The sequence below is a fragment of the Ruditapes philippinarum genome, unplaced genomic scaffold, assembly GCF_026571515.1.
Source record: "Ruditapes philippinarum isolate M1 unplaced genomic scaffold, ASM2657151v2 ctg3990_1_1_1_1, whole genome shotgun sequence".
In the NCBI taxonomy this organism is placed as follows: domain Eukaryota; kingdom Metazoa; phylum Mollusca; class Bivalvia; order Venerida; family Veneridae; genus Ruditapes; species Ruditapes philippinarum.
This window is the reverse complement of record NW_026858502.1, coordinates 63778-83423: the sequence shown is the minus strand read 5'-3', so window position 1 is coordinate 83423 and position 19646 is coordinate 63778. Positions and strand designations below refer to the sequence as shown.

The window sequence follows — 19646 nt, the reverse complement described above, 5'->3', positions numbered from 1 at the left end:
GGGAAATACACTCGTTCCCCTTTTTAATGCACTATTTTTACATTATTTTCAGCTAAAGTAATGGTATTGTTTTGTGAAAAGTAAATGACAAACAGCTAAAGTAAACATCCAAATTTTATTTTTTGTTTCTTTTGCAAATGTTTTCGGGGGAACCGTTCCCCCGAAGAACAAAAGCCATGTACAGAATACAACATGTTTTGATAAATAAAAAGCAATTTTTCAGTAATAAGAGATACATTATGCTTAACCATTCCCTCATCGAAATAAAATTTCAAAACTTATCATAACATATTTTCTAAAGGGGAACCGTTCCCCCTTAACAAAATAGATAAAACAATTTGATAGAATAAAATCAATAATTTAGAAATTGAGAGCCATGTAAATGGTAAGAGGAACCGTTCCTCCTCAAAATAAAAAATAAATTTCAAAACTGATCTATAACAAATTTTCTAAAGTGAACCGTTCCCCCTTAACAAAACTGGTACATGTATAACAATTTGATAGAATGAAATGCAGTAATATAGAAATTGAGTAGCCATGTTACCGGTAAGAGAGGAACCGTTCCCTCATTAAATAAAAAATAAATTTCAAAACTTATCTATTATAAACAAATTTTCTAAAGTGGAACCGTTCCCCCTTAACAAAACTGGTACATGTATAACAATTTGATAGAATGAAATGCAGTAATATAGAAATTTAGAGCCATGTTACCGGTAAGAGGGAACCGTTCCCTCATCGAAATAAAAAATAAATTTCAAAACTTATCTATGACACATTTTCTAGAGTGGAACCGTTCCCCCTTAAAATATATATAACAATTTGATAGAATGAAATGCAGTAATATAGAAATTTAGAGCCATGTTACCGGTAAGAGGGAACCGTTCCCTCATCGAAATAAAAGACAAATTTCAAATTTTATCTACGACACATTTTCTAAAGTGGAACCGTTCCCCCTTAACAAAATAGATATAACAATTAATGCAATAATTTAGAAATAGAGAGCCATGTAAATGGTAAGAGGGAACCCTTCCCTCACCGAAATAAAACATAATTTCAAAACTTATATATGACACATTTTCTTAAGTGGAACTGTTCCCCCTTAACAAAATAGATATAACAATTTGATAGACTAAAATGCAATTATAATAATTTAGAAATTTAGAGCCAGGTTACCAGTAAGAGGGAACCATTCCCTCCTCAAAATAAAAAATAAATTTCAAAACATATCTATAACAAACTTTCTAAAGTGGAACCGTTCCCCTTAACAAAACTACAAAAAATACAACCAAAATATAAAACAGTTTGAATAGAAGTAAAATGCAGTAATAAAGAAATTTAGAGCCATGTTACCCAGTAAGAAGGGAACCATTCCCTCATGACAACTTAACCAAATTCAATAATTTGAACTTGACAGTCAATGTGATTTAAAGCTCAGGGTCAAGGTCTGTTCAACCTTTCAGCATGTCTTGTCCAAATGGTTGTGTTTGTCTAAGTTTGAAATACTCCATTGATTACTTACAAGTTACAGCCAACAAGGGCCAAAATGACCCTAGATCGCTCACCTGACCCATCAAACCCATATTATATTAAACCCTGTGACTAGTATTTCATTCTGAGATGACACATGTTCGAACTCATCCGAACAAATGATTACCTAGACAAGCATCCTGACCAAGTTTCATGACAGGTGAGTCAAACATTGACCACTAGAGTGTTAACAAGGATTTTCCATATTTGAGCAGTGTGACCTAGTTTTTGACCCCAGTGACCCATATTCAAATTTGACATAAAAATCATAAAAACCAGACTTTCAGTCCAGGATATTTGGATGAAAAACAGTAGCCATTAGAGTGTTAACAAGATTTTTCTATTTTTAGCTCCTGTGACCTAGTTTTTCATCTGAGATGACCCATGTTCAAAACGCATATAAAGCAATTACATAGACAAGCATCGTGACAAATTTGATGATGATTGAGGTAAAAATGTCTGGTCTACTTGAAAGTCTTGTCAAAAGGGTTGTTGTGAAGAAGATTGAATCCATTTTGTAATGAAATAATTGCCAATGTTAAAGTTTTAGGATGACAACAAGAAAGTAAGGCATGACTGTACATAGCAATAGCTCACACTCTTTTATTCTTAAAAAAAATTGAGCCGAAAACTAACAAGAGCACCGCTAGGCCTAATGTGGGCCAAATGGAACTTAAGTTATTCTCCGGAAACTGTTTTCACTTTTAAACTAATAGTGACCTTGACCTCTGACCTTGTGATCCCAAAATCAATAGTGGTGTTCTACCCAATATGGCCAATCATCCTATAAAGTTTGAATACTGTGGGCCAAATGGAACTTAAGTCATGTTCCGGAAATTGTTTTCAGTTTTAAAGTAATAATGATCTTGACCTCTGACCTTGTGACCCCAAAATCAATAGGGGTCTTCTACCCAATATGGCCAATCATCCTATAAAGTTTGAATACTGTGGGCCAGGGCCAAATGGAACTTAAGTCATGTTCCGGAAACTGTTTTCAGTTTTAAAGCAATAATGATCTTGACCTCTGACCTTGTGACCCCAAAATCAATAGGGGTCTTCTACCCAATATGGACAATCATCCTATGAAATTTTTATATTGTGGCCAAATGAAACTTAAAGTTATGTTCTGGAAACTGTTTTCAGTTTTAAAGTAATAATGACCTTGACTTTGACCTTGTGACCCCAAAATCAATAGGGATTTTCTACCCAATATAGACAATCATCCTATGAAGTTTGAACACTGTGGCCAAATGGAACTTAAGTTATGCTCCGGAAACTGTTTTCAGTTTTAAGGCAATAGTGACCTTGACCTTGTGACCCCAAAATCAATAGGGTCTTCTACCCAATATGGACAATCATACTATGAAGTTTGAACACTGTGTGCCAAATGGAACTTAAGTTATGCTCCAGAAACTGTTTTCAGTTCTTGACCTTTGATCTTGTGACCTCAAAATCAATAGGTGTCTTCTACCTTATAATAATATGGACAATCATCCTCGGGTAACAGTATTTTCCTCAGGACGATATTTTTACTGTTACCAACAAACCCATGTGTTATTTATATACTGTTACCCAGTCACACAAGTACCTCTGGGTTCGTACGGAGGAACAGATGCCAGGGGGTATAACATAATATGCCCAAAATTGTTTCGGGCATATTAAAATTCAACACATTATTTCTCCCCAATGAGATTTATCCATCTATAATGTATTAAGTTTCACTAACATGTAGATACCTTCTTTTGGTGGATGGATATATGGACATTCCAACACATTTACTAAGTTGTTATAAAGTTTTGAAAACATAATGATTCCTAGTGTTTTACTGCATTATAATGTTTGTTCATTCAACATGTTGTTAAACATGCACATCTTTGCACTAAAATTGCACCTTTCAACATCTCTCTTTACAGCCATATAGTCATATAGATATTGTTAACAAACAATATTCAACAACCATCTTCAGTACTGTATTCCTAGAAATTTTCGCGGATTTGTAGTAACCGCTAATTCCGCGAATATTAAGTCGCTACGGCCTAAATTACAGTTTTTGGAGGCTACGTTTTTGATGCATGACCTTGCCTGTTTGGTACTTTTAATTCTTTTATTTTTTTGACAAGTGGCGCCTAAAGCGCTATGCTACTCGATACCTTTTCATCTATTGACTTGTCTAACACGGACGGTTGTTCCGTAAACACTTTTTACTTATTACCTAACATTTTTTCTCTATGTGATTAAGTAAGACCTTAGCTTTTAATTAACATATGAATCATAACTGATTTTATCTTCAAAATGTCGATACGTATTTTTTACACAGTATCAGATTGTACATCAATTTTATCAATGTAGCACTTGATCACTATTGTACTTTTTACAAAGGATCACACCTACTCCAAGCAATTAAATCCAAGTCATTCAGATGTATGCAAACTGTAAATGCTTTTGTATACGCCGTGACTAGCGAATAACGTCATAAGCATGATATTTTACTGATGATTGACATTTTTTCAGGGTCTAAACAAGGTATCTATCACATACATACATTATTCTAATCTTTACACATTTCTATGGCACATGTGTGTACATGAATTGAGTTCTGAAATACTTTGAAACTTATATAGCACCTGTGTTTATATGTTTTTGTGTTAAAGTAGATTATTATAAAAATTCTGCTCGTTTATGTTTTTATTTGGTTGAAGCTAGAAATGTTCGCGGATTTGTTATGAGTGACATATTCGCGGCTATAAACATTCGCGGAATCATGCATACCGCGAAAAGCGCTAACTTAAAATGCGCGAAATCTTTTCTAGGAATACAGTATATCAAATGAAAGTTTCAACAAAACTTATGCAAAGTTTAAGCACATGTTCCATCCAAACATGTTTCTGCTCCTCTACGATGAATAGGGAAATTCTTCTTGACAACAATATCTGAAAATAAACAAAAAAACTATTTTACTTTTTTTATATTTCAAAATTTGATAAATAAAGTACTTCATATGAAAATTCTTAAATAAATTTAAATTCTGAATAAGATATGCATTGCCTTTAAAAGACAGACATTTATTTAGAGGCCAAATTATTCAAACAAATTTTCTAACTAAACTTAAGATTAATAATTATTCATATCTAAAATTGCATATTAATTATAGTCCATATAAAATTATTTTATTGCATCATTATTTTTTGTGTAAGTGAGAGGTTAAGGACAGGAATCATTAACAAATTTTTTTATAGGGCTAAGCTATTTTTACTTAACAAAATATATGATCTCTTTAGAGGTGATATATAAAAGAGTAATTGATCCTTAAATTTCCTCAAGACAAGAGGACTGTGATGACTATAAAGTTTCACATGGTTGATGAACAAAACAGGCAAAGAGAATTGTATTTGGTAAAGTACTGTCTAAAGTATCATTTTAGCACATTTTGTAGATATTGTACAAGTACTTACTTAATTTAACTGTGACCAATATATCTAGTTGTTGAAGGTAACCATTTTTATCCAAGATATGACCTGAAATGTGGTTAATATTTACATTATAACAATTAACAAATGCATATTTAATGTGGTCCAAAGGAATACTGTAGTAACTGGAACAATATTGTCTCAACCAATATCAGATATTTGATGTATAATCAATTCAAATAACAGAGTTCAGATAAAGCAGACAATGGGTGTGCTTGGCTTAGATAAGTTGACTTCAAATCACTTGCAACTCACTGCTCCGAGTTTTGAATACCACTGATGACTCTGTGTACTTTCATGTGAGGAAACTACATAAATCAAACAAGCTTACAGAATGTTGGTTTATCTACTCAGGTACCTGCTCATGCCTGACATAATGCATCACTGCTATGACTTTGACCGAGGGACTTAAATACAGCATGCAAAACATCATCTACTAATGGTGGCTGCATTAGCCAATTCATTTTGAAATTCTATCATTCATGCAGAAGTTAAAACCCTAAAATCCCTTAAACACTACAACAACTTTGTACTTGATAGTCAATTCACTTACATTTTCTTCTTTTGATTAGTTTGTTATCACTTGTCTCCTCCATCACATCTATTTTGCTTGGCTCAGTTTACAGGCTTGGACCCTGAAATTTTAAGCAACTATTTTTTAACTGTTGTACCATTACAAACTAATTCAATTGTGTTATAGTATTTACATTTTAGGAAAATAATAAGAGTAAACATCAAGAGTAACATTTCCAGAGTTCACTTTGACAACTGTTGTGAAATGCTAGCGCTCTAACCTGACCCACGCGGGTCAAGTTAGGAATCCACCATTTTATTCTTTATATGGAGAAAGTTTTGTTCCTTTGACTGTCTAAAGTATTCATTTTGAGGGCATTTACAGAGTAATGAATGAAAAATTCAAAACTATAAAGAAATGAAAATTTTGCCTGTGCCTCCCTTTAAAACATGATCCATAGATAAATATTTTAGGCACTCATCTGGTATTCATTACTAGGAAATGTGAAAGTTTTCCATGTATTGAGTGACATAAGGAGAGTACTAGAAAAATCAAAACAAAAATCAAGCTTATCAAGGGGGATTATATTACTTACGCCGAACGTTGGGGTAAAGGCGGGTGTCACTCATTTTCTTTTTTCAATATACCGTAAATTTGACTGATTTTTAAATTAGCAGATAACATTAAATTGAGATTAGGTGATTAAAGACCACCCGCTCGCATAATATGAAAAGATATTCAAAGGTCGGACAAACAATATGACTTGTAAAGCCCGGTACGGATTCGGATTTATGCGCCGCAATATTATGCGGTCCTGTTCCAGAGTTCCTATGGTTTCCACATAAGCTTGATATATATTCCAACTACATGTTTTTTTTTGTATTAACTTAGCATATATGCTTTATATTATAGTGTAATAGAATTTAAGTCAAGCCAGTATTATGTCATTTGTCAGCCATCAGGGCACAGTCAGACATACATGTGTATTTGAAAAAAATGGCAGCTATTTAACCCATTTCCAGATATATATGCCTTTCTATACCCCCACCCCTATCCCCTAAAATGCTAATATTTTCCTCTGATAGAAATGCCCTGTGCACTTCTTCATCAGCACCATAACTTAATAACATAGATCTAAGCTAGAAGACAGAAAGCTGTCCCTATAGATAGCCTTTGCTATATACCAGCATGCATGTTAAACTGAACTTAAATTTGAAAATTTTATAAAATGTGTGGGTAAATTCCATTTTCAATGGTTGGAATAACCCACCCGTAGCATAGTAATTTGGGATACGGACAAAATCCCCCCCCCCCCCCCCATCTAAAAATGACAAGGTGGACAAAAGCCCCCCCCCATGAATATACACATAGGACAAAAGCCCCCCCCCCCGTTGAGAATCTTGTCAGTTTAATTCCAGAACTTGATGTATTGAGACATTAGTTCTAATTTGATTTATTGTGTAATTTGTATAATTCATTGATGATATGAATGTTTTTATGTTTATTATATATTGTACAGTACAAAATTAATGTAAATGAATATTTTGAATGTCAGACATAATCCCCTTCGGACAAAATCCCCTTCGCCTACCCGGACAAAATCCCCTTCATGGGTGGACATATTAATCCCCTTCATGTTTTTGCAAGGCTGGACAAAATCCCCTTCACTACCCGGACAAAATCCCCTTGTTTCATAGGTTTCTAATGTATTATAATATTATGCTCCATAAAAATTGATGAATAATGTATAATTATACTCCCTAAAATTGATGAATAATGAACTTTTGTTTTTTTATTTAAAATTATGTATCAATAGTTATTTAGTTTAGAAGTTTTCATTAAAATTATGGTTAATTATCAACTGCATAACACATATTTGATTAGGCAATTTCTTTAATTGTTTTAAATAGATTAGTATGAAAAACATTTTTATTAGCCAATAATTGTTTCATTGATTGTATAAGTTGATAATTCTAATTGATATAATTATACTATCCATTGTTACAATTTCTATTGATGAAAACGTGATAATTTAATCAAACCAAGATCACTGCACTACTTAATTGATTGTTATGAATACTTTAACAAAGCAATTTTAATGTGATTAAAATGTGCTAATTGAATGTGCTTTTCTGCTGAAATATTTTCTACTTATTTATACATTAAGCTCTCATACCTACTTAATAAACCGAAAATTTCACCGAGAGGGATTTTGTCCTAGGTAGCAATTTTATGAAGGGGATTTTGTCCACTTCAAAATTTCACACATGAAGGGGATTATGTCCACCCATGGAGGGGATTATGTCCAGATATGCAAAAATACATGAAGGGGATTTTGTCCGAAGGGGATTATGTCCGTACACCGAATATTTTCAGAGAATCATTTATCAACGCTTATCAAGGAAATAAAAGTGGAAGGCGCATACTTGTCCAGATTTATTTGAAGTATAACCAAAGTTCCCTAACACTGGGCGTGTGATAAAAGATAGTTATCAGTCTGGTCTATAAACCTTAGGGGGGCTTTTGTTTGCTGTACTGGGGGGGGGGGGCTTTTGTCCTACCTGTATTTTTGATGGGGGGGGGGGCTTTTGTCTTATGTGTAAATTTTATGGGGGCTTTTGTCCACCTTCTCATTTTTAGAAGGGGGGGGGCTTTCGGCCGGGGGGGGGCTTTTGTCCTACACTCCAAAAAAAACCTCTAGTAATTGATTTTTGTTTAGCAGTTGGAGAAAGCATCTTATCCCTGTGCCCCAACCCAACCACTATATTATTTACAAGATTTATTCCGTATTCTTTTATGTAGATCTATTATATAAACAGTATAGATCTAGTAGATAGCCGATGCAATATACTGCTAGATCCACAGGGGATTCTGTCAATTTTTTTCCTTTCCCACTATATATATAGATTAAATAAAATAATGACAGATGATCCACAGACACTTGGGGTTTGGAGCTCAAAACGCCTTTAAAATCCAAATAAAATGATTGACTTTTTATGGAAAAGAATGATAAATAGTGTGTTACACTGATTGCCCAACTATTCAAACATATTTAAGCTGACATTGAATACCTGGTATTCATGATAGTTTTATGAAAGATTTTTTTTAGATATGGCACTGTATCTATCTTGTTTCGAAAAAAATTCTCTTGATTCATTTGTCATGACTCAAGGTCTGTTTTTAATATTTTGTCAGAAAAAATGACTACTTTTTATAAAAGTGCAAAATATTATCCAATCTATTAAACTATAAGTGCTGCTATGAGTTTTAATGTAGTAAAAAAGTTAAAAGTATTTTTCAATTATATCTTTTGATATACATGTACTATGTCATTCACTTTAGCTCAGCTAAGTTCTTGGTGTATTGTCTACATACTTGGTCACCACAACCCTTGCAACAAGATCTTTAAGTAGACATGACTAACCTTGGTCTTCATTCATAATTGACCTTGACCTTCAAGGATAAATGTCTAAATTTTGGCTTTGCTTGTTATTTGCTATTAGTGGCTTTAACTTTATTGCCCTTTGTTAATTTTCATATTTCATTTTTGTCTTGGCCATTTCTCCTAAACTATATTGTTCACAAGGCAACACATCCGACTTGCGGAGATCTAAGCTGTTATAAGTCCATGAATTGTTTGTAGTCCAATCTAGTTTATTAGACCAATGACATAGGGGCATTTTATGTTGAATCCTTGTTCAATCAAACAAGGCAAGCCTTAAAATTATCTTTGTATTTACTCCCTCATATCCCATTCCAGTTAGATAGGTTACGGTGGGCTGATAAAATATTTATTTTTGTGCCCCAACTTTAGTGGCGGGCATTTAGATTTACCCTTGTCCGTCCGTCCGTATTTCACCTAGAGTCATGAAACTTTACTGTAATGTTGATCAGCAAGTGTAGTTGTTCACCTGGGTATTTTCATCTTGATATTTTTAGTATTTTTAGAGTTAATGCCATTGACTTAGTAAAGTTTTGCAATTTTCAACTTGTGTCGCATGTTACTTAAAAAGTACTTAACCTAGAGTCATGAAACTTTACAGTAATGTTGATCAGCATGTGTAGTTGCGCATCTGGGTATTTTCGTCTGGATTTATATATGATTTTTAGAGTTATTGCCCTTGACTTGGTAAAATTTTGCATTTTCAACTTGTGTCACATGTACAAAAATGTAACTCAAAAAGGATTTGACATAGAGTCATTAAACCTTACGGGAAGGTTGCTCAGCATATTCAGTTTTGCACCTGGGGTTTGGCTTGTGGATTTATCCAGTATTTGTTAAGTTATTTCCCTTGACTTAGTAAAAACCGTTTCAATTTGTTGTTATTTGTTCCTTGAGTGCTTGAGTGAGAATCAACCAACTTTACAGGAATAATGATCAACATCACTAAATTACAGGAATAATGATTTACATCACTGTGAAGCTATAAACCTGGGACTTTCATGTGGATTTTTTTCAGTTTTGTTAGAGTTATTGCCCTTGACTTACAGTAGTATAAATTTACAATTTTCAACTTGTTCATGCATAGCTCAAAAAGTATTTAACTTTTTTTTAATTACTTGTAGGCCTGAATATTTAAAAGAATGTTGGTCGCATGTGTACTTATGCACCTTGGGGTTTACTTGTGAATCTATTCAGTATTTGTAAAGTTCTTGCCCTTTACTTAGTAAAAGATTTTTAGTTTTCAAAAAAGATTTGACTTAGAGTCATAAGATTAACAGAACAGTGGCGCGTAGGGGGGACCCGTGTCCTATGGACACATTTCTAGTTCAAATGTTTGTTCATTAAAATTATATGTAGTTCAAACAAATTGTGAATGCATGAAAGCATCTGTTTTACTTGAAAATTTAGAACCATATTTTCAGTTTCAATCAACAAATATCCCAACATTTGTATATTTACAATTAAAAAATCACAAGACAGGTAAAAAGATGTCATTCTCATTGACACTCTGATTTCATTCTCATTGACACTCTGATTTCATTTTAGTAAACAAATCCTGGGCAATAAGATATTTTAGGTAGTTGTGCTATTTGTAGGTAGGTCGTGGTAGTGGGGAACAAACAATATTTTATATTCAGGCGTAAGCCTAAGTTTTTAGGCTTGGTAGGAACATTGCCCTTCCCCAGATAATGGCACTGATTTTGAGTTAATTAGATTTAAAGCTCAAGATGGCATAAAGTTTAACTTCCTTTAAATATGTGTAACATTTGAAGGTATAGTTTATGTAACTCAGAAGAAAAAATTCTGATTGCCATTAGTAATAGTTTTAAGAAGGGTCCATTTGATTATAAGTTCAAGGTCTCAGTGACATGTAAACTCATTGTCCCAAGGTTTTGAACATTTCCAGGGACATTGCTTAGATTAGTAATTAAGCATTAGTTTGGGGTTAATAAGGTCTAAGGTAACAATGGCTTAAGCATAATATCCTTCATCACCAGAAACCCATAAGGGGTTAGCTCAAGTTCATACAATTTGGTTGGAATTAAGATATCATTTATTTTCTTCTACAATATTGGCCATCTTCACACTTTCTCTTCCTGTTAAGACAGCATGGATTGAATAAAAAAATAAAACTATAACTGTATAGAAGTCACTGGTGTACAATTTTAAGAGTAAGAAAAAGAAGATATGCCTGTTCAATTGAAAATATTTTATTGTTGTTTTACTGCCAATGTTTAAATACATGTTTCAATTTTTCTGTGTTTTTTGTTATTTTAACAACATTCCAAAATCGTGGTCTAAAACTTCTAAGAGAAATGAGTGTAAACTTACATGAAGGTAATTTGTAAAAACAATTGTTACAAATCTTGATCTTATTTGAATTTAAAAAGGTACATTTGACATCAAGAAAAGAAGAAAAAAGAATCCCTGAAGAAGCCCAAAATGACAAATGAAACTGTTTGCAGGCATCTATTTGTGAGCCTGTTGGAAAAGTGCAAGTTACCCTTCCATGCCCCCGAGAACCAGATTGCAGAATCAACCATTGAACATAAAGATGGTGAAATTATCGGTTTATCATAACCGGTTACATGACCTTACCAATGAGGATTGGATTTATTTTGGCAATCTTATTTAAGTGAATGCAACTGTCCATTGTTAACAGAATAATATTAGACAGGGTTCACTTGTGTTGTATTGGAATGAAAATTCTCATTAGTACATTATTCTCCATAATGTGCACTTTTACAAAAGGCTAACATAAAAATCGGTCTTGAGTGATCATTTTCAAAATTATAGGCATCAGAACTTTAACTTGGTCCTTTTTCCATTCTTGTTTGCTTATTAAATTGAAGTATAATTATACATTATCATATATCAATCGTTGAGTCTGTAGATGTTAAATATGTATTGGCTTTTGCATGCAGTTGTCTGGTTATTTAATCTGGTGACACCCTATACAGGTTATTAGATTGCCAAATTATCTTTCTTTTCATTATAATTTTCTAACACAGACACTTGGGGTTGGCCTTTAAAATCCAAATAAATGCATATTTGTCAAATCCCAGCAGATGTACTGATCATATATATAAAAAAAAACTTAATATAAGCCGTTTTGAAAAAAAATCATATTTCAACATCTATAATAATAATACAGATTGAGCACCATTTGAACCCCAAGTGTCTGTGTTTCATAATATTTACATGACGCACACTACTGTATGCCATATTACTACGATGGAAGCCTTGCAATAGGTACGTTTTATTTCTGGTACGAACCGGTCATAAAGAACGGCTTAGAATCCCTCTGTAATTTTACCGATTTCAAATAACCACAGCAACCGTACGACATAGACATTACCCCAACGCTCCATCTTCTTGTTTACTGTAGATCAAGTGAGAGTCTCAGACTTTTGTTCTTTTTCCGATTGTTCGTAACGCGTTACGAGGATATAAGCTACATTCCTAAGCTAATAAGTAGCTTTTCATATCGTTTATTAATTAAAAAACATAAAATAAAATGCATCCGTCATTTATATTATATCTCCTAAAAATCGAGGTCGCAAGTTTGTTGACGTTTCTAATTATAGCATTTCCGAACTTGTTTCTAATTATAGCATTTCCGAAACTTTTCCGTATGCAAATGAGTTAATTCCGAATGAAACCGACCGGGCCCGAGAGCTTTTACAAATGGCGGGGATTTCAAAAACTGGCGATATTATATCCAGTTGCATCCAAGTGTTTCGGCGAAATAAGATTAAAATTGTATAGCAGTTCATCATTATTGAGGATATATTTATGCTTTAGGTGATAATTTCTGAAAACTAAGTTGTAGGGTAAAATATCATCGTTCAACGGTATTATAACTTTAAGTGGCGAGCATTTAGATTTTATACCCTTATCCGTCCGTTCTCTTTAGTGTCGGATGTAACTCAAAAAGTATTTGACCTAGAGTCATGAAACTTTACAGGAATGTTGATCAGCATGTGTAGTTGTGCACCTGGGTATTTTTGTCTGGCTTTATATAGTATTTTTAGAGTTATTGCCCTTGACTTAGTAAAATTTTGCAATTTTCAACTTGTGTCGCATGTAACTCAAAATGGGTTTGACATAGAGTCATGAAACTTTGCAAGAATGTTGATCAGCATGTGAAGATGTGCACTGGATATTTTCGTGTGGATTTATTTTATTTTTTAGAGTTATTGACCTTGACTTTGAAAATTTTTGCAATTTTCAACTTGTCGCATGTAAATCAAAAAGGATTTGACATAGAGTCATTAAACCTTACGGGAAGGATGGTCAGCATATGTAGTTGTGCACCTTGGGTTCCGCTTGTGGATTTATCCCGTATTGTAGTTATTTCCCTTGACTACGTAAAAACCGTTTCATTATGTTGTGTTATTTGTTCCTTGAGTGCTTGAGTTAGAATCAACCAACTTTACAGAAATAATGATCAACATCACTAAATTACAGGAATAACAATGATAATAAATAATAATAATAAAAAATACACAGTATAATTTTCATTAGTTTGCCTTTTTTGGTGAACTTCAAAAACTTACATATGTGAATAAATGAGCACAAAAAACCGCCCTGGATTTTCACTTATCAAATTTCAAAATATGTACATGACCAGTTTATAACTTCAATAGCTTTGTATAACCAAAAGCTACAAATCTGAGGCCCAGAACAGAGTGTGTCATAAACAACTTCCTTCATGAATGGCCATTTAAAAAAATTATTAATCAAATAACATACAAACCCATTTACCTGAAAAAAAATATGTGAGAGTTTTGGTAAATATTTAAGACACAGAAACCATTTTGTCAATTTGCAATGATTTTACTTGCTTGAACCAAGTGTGCATCCACTTCACGTCCTGCCAAGTGATTTTTATTTATTTCGTATTCAAATATCTTGTAATATTTCCATATGTAGAGAAATGTATTTGTTTTGATTTCAGATAAGAATTGTACCACTAGGCCACAAAGGGAGGAGTTCAACTAACTTGTGGATGATGTTTCAAAGCTGAGGAGAGTGAGAGCTTAAATCTATAAAAACGGGTCAAAAACTTTTGATATAGAAAAATAAATTCTTCAGTTAATTGAAAGAGGGGCAAGTTGCTACAAAAATGCCATGGAGCTATATATACATGGAGAAGAAACTGTGATGTCACACAGTTAATTCAGTATTGGCAGAATTGTGTTCGTATAAGTTATCATATGTTGCGGGATTTTCAGAGATTGATGCATCCCCAGGGTAAAAAATAGCCAAACACCGTCATATTGAATTCCCAGAGGAAGAAGAAACATTTTTTTTTGCTTAAATAAAAAGCAATATTTATTTATTGTAAAAGTACTATACACACTTTTCTATACAAATATTTCTCTGATGAAAATCTATGTCGGGGTATGTAAACAATAATTCATGGATATCGTCCAAGTTTAACAAGAGTGCGAAAATTGGAGACTATCGAGAAAAACCCAAATATCACCGAAGCCTGCAAAGGATTGTGGGTCTGAATCTGACTATTATCTATTTTTAGAGCTTCCTATCTGTTGTATATATATATAATATATATATATATATATATATATATATATATATAATATATATATATATATATATATATATATATATATATATATATATTCTGTGAAAATGCAAAGAAGTCGTTGGACTACCAAAGATCAACATTTCATTTGATTACCAGAGATCATCAATTCAGTGGATTACTGAGATTCTCAGTATGAAAGATTTGATGACAAGAAAATTATTAAACCGGCAAAAATTGGATCTTGCAGCAAGGATTTACTCATTTCAGAAGACAGCAATAGAAAATGTAGGAGTTGCATGTAATACTGGAGGTTTCTTGCGTCATGTTTTGTACTGTTTAAGTGACGTTTCTTAGACTGTTTAAGTGATGTCCCTCATTCAATCAAGTTAAGAAAATGATGAAAGCAAATTAAAATCTAGGAGTGACCTAGTCAAGTATTATAATGTTTAACTTTTAGTGCTAAATTCAAAGAGGTGTCACATGATACACTGTTTTAAAAAAAAGGAATCTTAAGTCAAGTGTTATTGCCAAAGCTCATTGCATTCCAGTAACTACCATGATATATCTAAAGAAGTGTGTCTAAACAATACAAAAACAATTAAACTGTAAGGAAAATACTTTGTTTCATATGCAATCATGCTTTTTATTAAATTTAATAGTTTGCTTATGACTGATGTTGAACTGCTTGTCTTTTAACTGGATTTAAAAGTGCACATTTTAGTTCACATCAGTACAATGTGCTTATGTGAAGTAATGTGATTGCCCTGTGTCTAATGGCATCTTGTATTGTCAGAAATTTCTTGTAATGATATCTTATAAGTTCTACAAAACTGATTATTTGATTTTAATCGTAATGATCCTTTGGTAGCCCTAGTAACAGTAATTCAGCTGTGGTCCAGTCATACCCAGTTGCTAGAATTTCCAGTACAATGCAATCCTAGGCTATTCCAGCCATTCCTTAGATCATGGAAATACCAGGAACGTCTGGGATATCCAAGTTCTTTGAAATGCCAAGGAATAACTAGAAAAAATGTTCCAAATACCGTGGGCAGGTCATTCTCAGTCATTCCTAAGATTATAAAAATACCAGGAGTTACTGGTATTATCATAGGTCTTTGAAATGCCTTGAAATGCCTGGGATTGACTAGAAAAATGTTCCAAATACCGTGGGCAGGTCATTCTCAGTAATTAGGATTTTCCAGTACAAGTCGATCTAAGGCATTCCTGGTTTCACATTTTTTTTCTATTTATTTCCAGTAGTTTTCAGTCGTTCAAATTACCGCCAGCCAGTAACTGGAAATTCCTCAGATTTCCTTGCATTTCCTAGGAATTATCCCTGTAAATATTCCTGGGATTTCCCACAAAAATCCTAGTAAAATCCTGGTAAATTACCAGTAATTTCTGCAAGGGCAGAGCAAAATCCAATGCACTCAAAATATAATTATATAAAGTTGGTGAGCCTGAACTTGGTACATCTTACAGAATTCTGTAAAGGATTCCAGTGTTTTGAACCTCTCACACAAAAACAAAATATAAGAATTATTCTTAACATGCAACAAAATTTTATGATCCTAATTTAAAACATTTTGTCAGTATTTTGCTTAGGCCAAAAAAAAAATCTTGTTTCTGGTCTGTGAAGAGAGATGTTGAGAGTGATTGTTATACACACAGGCTTTCAAACCAGTACAAGCAAATTACTGTTGAATGAACAAACAAAATTGTGCTATAACATGTGAAAGCGGCTTGTTCTAGATTATTTTTATAAACCCTACACAACTGTGATGATAAGTGGGATATACTAGAATCAGATTGTCTGTCTGTCTGCCTCACAGTCTACCTATTGGAGCTATTGAAGTGAAACTTAATAGACAGATGTATCTCATTGCAGTGAAATTTAGTTCCAAGGCATTTAATCAAATTTGTTTTTCATATGATAGATCAGTCAAAATGTTTCTTATTTAGTGATTTATTTGTGGCTCAAATTTAGCAATTGAAACTAAACTTGCCTCATAATGGTCTTGAACTTATATGTCAAATTAGTGTATTTTCACCATTTTTAGCTTGTCATTATTTTTCAAAAGAAAAAAATAGAGGTATTGTTACAGTCAATGGCAACTTTTCCATTGCCGTCCGCATTCTTTAACTTTGATCAAAATTTCTAAATTATCGCATTTTATTCTATCAAATTGTTATATCTGTTTTGGGAATGGTTCGAAAATGTGTCATAGATAAGTTTTGAAATTTATTTTTTATTTTGATTAGGGAATGGTTCCCTCTTACTGGTAACCTGGCTCTAAATTTCTAAATTATTGCATTTTATTCTATCAAATTGTTATTTCTGTTTTGTTAAGGGGGAACGGTTCCACTTTAGAAAATTGGTAAGTGATAAGTTTTGAAATTTGTTTTTTATATCGATGAGGGAACGGTTCCCTCTTACGGGTAAACTTGCTCTAAATTTCTAAATTATTGTATTTCATTCTATCAAATTGTCATTTCTGTTTTGTTAAGGGGGAATGGTTCCACTTTAGAAAATGGGTACGAGATAAGTTTTGATATTTATTTTTTATTTTGATGAGGGAACGGTTCCCTCTTACGGGTAACCTTGCTCCAAATTTCTAAATTATTGCATTTTATTCTATCAAATTGTTATTTCTGTTTTGGTAAGGGGGAACGGTTCCACTTTAGAAAATGTGTCATACTTAAGTTTTTAAAAAAAAAAATTATTTCGATGAGGGAACGGTTCCCTCTTACTGGTAACAAGGCTCTGAATTTCTAAATTATTGCATTTTATTCTATCAAATTGTTGTTTCTGTTTTGTTAAGGGGGAACGGTTCCACTTTAGAAAATTGGTAAGTGATAAGTTTTGAAATATGTTTTTTATATCGATGAGGGAACGGTTCCCTCTTACGGGTAAACTTGCTCTTTTCTAAATTATTGTATTTCATTCTATCAAATTGTTATATCTATTTTGTTAAGGGGGAACGGTTCCACTTTAGAAAATTGGTAAGTGATAAGTTTTGAAATTTGTTTTTTATTTTGATGAGGGAACGGTTCCCTCTTACGGGTAACCTTGCTCCAAATTTCTAAATTATTGCATTTTATTCTATCAAATTGTTATTTCTGTTTTGTTATGGGGGAACGGTTCCACTTTAGAAAATGTGTCATACTTAAGTTTTTAAAAAAAAGTTTTTATTTCGATGAGGGAATTTAGCGGTTCCCTCTTACTGGTTACATGGCTCTGAATTTCTAAATTATTGCATTTTATTCTATCAAATTGTTATACATGTACCAGTTTTGTTAAGGGGGAACGGTTCCACTTTAGAAAATTGGTAAGTGATAAGTTTTGAAATTTATTTTTTATTTTGATGAGGGAACGGTTCCCTCTTACTGGTAAACTTACTCTAAATTTCTAAATTATTGCATTTTATTCTATCAAATTGTTATATCTATTTTGTTAAGGGGGAACGGTTCCACTTTAGAAAATGTGTCGTACTTAAGTTTTAAAAAAAATAATTTTATTTTGATGAGGGAACGGTTCCCTCTTACTGGTAACATGGCTCTGAATTTCTAAATTATTGCATTTTATTCTTTCAAATTGTTATACATGTACCAGTTTTGTTAAGGGGGAACGGTTCCACTTTAGAAAATTGGTAAGTGATAAGTTTTGAAATTTATTTTTTATTTTGATGAGGGAACGGTTCCCTCTTACTGGTAACCTGGCTCCAAATTTCTAAATTATTGCATTTTATTCTATCAAATTGTTATATCTATTTTGTTAAGGGGGAACGGTTCCACTTTAGAAAATGTGTCATACTTAAGTTTTTTAAAAAAACATTTATTTCGATGAGGGAACGGTTCCCTCTTACTGGTAACATGGCTTTGAATTTCTAAATTATTGCATTTTATTCTTTCAAATTGTTATATCTGTCTTGTTAAGGGGAAACGGTTCCACTTTAGAAAATGTGTTATAAATAAGATTTGAAATTTATTTTCTATTTCGATGAGGGAACGGTTCCCTCCTACCGGTAACATGGCTCTAAAATTCTTAATTATTGCATTTTATTCTATCAAATTTTTGAACCTGTTTTGTTAAGGGGGAACGGTTCCACTTTAGAAAATGGGTAAGAGATAAGTTTTGAAATTTATTTTCTATTTCGATGAGGGAACGGTTCCCTCCTACCGGTAACATGGCTCTAAAATTCTTAATTATTGCATTTATTCTATCAAATTTTTTAACCTGTTTTGTTAAGGGGGAATGGTTCCACTTTAGAAAATGTGTCATACTTGAGTTTTGAAATTTGTTTTTTTATTTCGATGAGGGAACGGTTCCCTCTTCCTTGTAACATGGCTCTGAATTTCTAAATTATTGCATTTTATTCTGTCCAATTGTTATATCTGTTAATTTGTTAAGGGGGAACGGTTCCACTTTAGAAAATGTGTTTTGAAGTTTAATAAGTTTTGAAGTTTAATTTTTTGATGGGGGAATGGTTCCCTTTTATCGGTTACATGGCTCTTATTTCTTAATTATTGCATTTTATTTGATCAAATTGTTATATCTATTTTTTTTTAAGGGGAAATGGTTCCATTTTAGAGTATGTGTTAAAGATAAGTTTTGAAATTTGCTTTTTATTTTGATGAGGGAATGGTTCACCCGTAAGCATAATGTATCTCTTATTACTGAACAATTGCTTTTTATTTATCGAATCATGTTGTATTCTGTACATGGCTTTTGTTCTTCGAGGGAACGGTTCCCCCGAAAACATTTGCAAAAGAAACAAAAAAATAAAATTTGGATGTTTACTTTAGCTGTTTGTCTTTTACTTTTCACAAAACAATACCATTACTTTAGCTGAAAATAATGTAAAAATAGTGCCTTAAAAAGGGGAACGAGTGTATTTCCCTTTTTAAAATATATCGAGTTTACTCCACTTTGACTAATTATAGCAAAACTAACCGTTTACAACACACTTACTTCCTGTAATCAATTGAGAAAAAATAAATATTAAAAAAAAAGATGTGTAAATGTTATTGTATTAACATTGAAGACATAAATGCTTGCATTTTATTCTACATTATGTATCATTTCGTTTCGCGTAAAGCCTTGACAATGGCCGTGGTGTCACTACGGTATTTACAGCT

At 32.7% G+C, this 19646-nt stretch overlaps 1 long non-coding RNA gene across 1 annotated transcript; it reads right to left on the bottom strand.

Moving 5' to 3' along the window:
• Nucleotides 1-4154: 4154 nt before the first annotated feature.
• On the bottom strand, nucleotides 4155-5635 carry LOC132753367 (uncharacterized). The gene is made up of 3 exons (XR_009628944.1): nucleotides 5548-5635; nucleotides 4980-5042; nucleotides 4155-4457 (listed from the first exon to the last, which is right to left on the bottom strand). It is a non-coding gene; the product is annotated as an uncharacterized LOC132753367 (long non-coding RNA).
• Between the last annotated feature and the right edge of the window lie 14011 nt (nucleotides 5636-19646).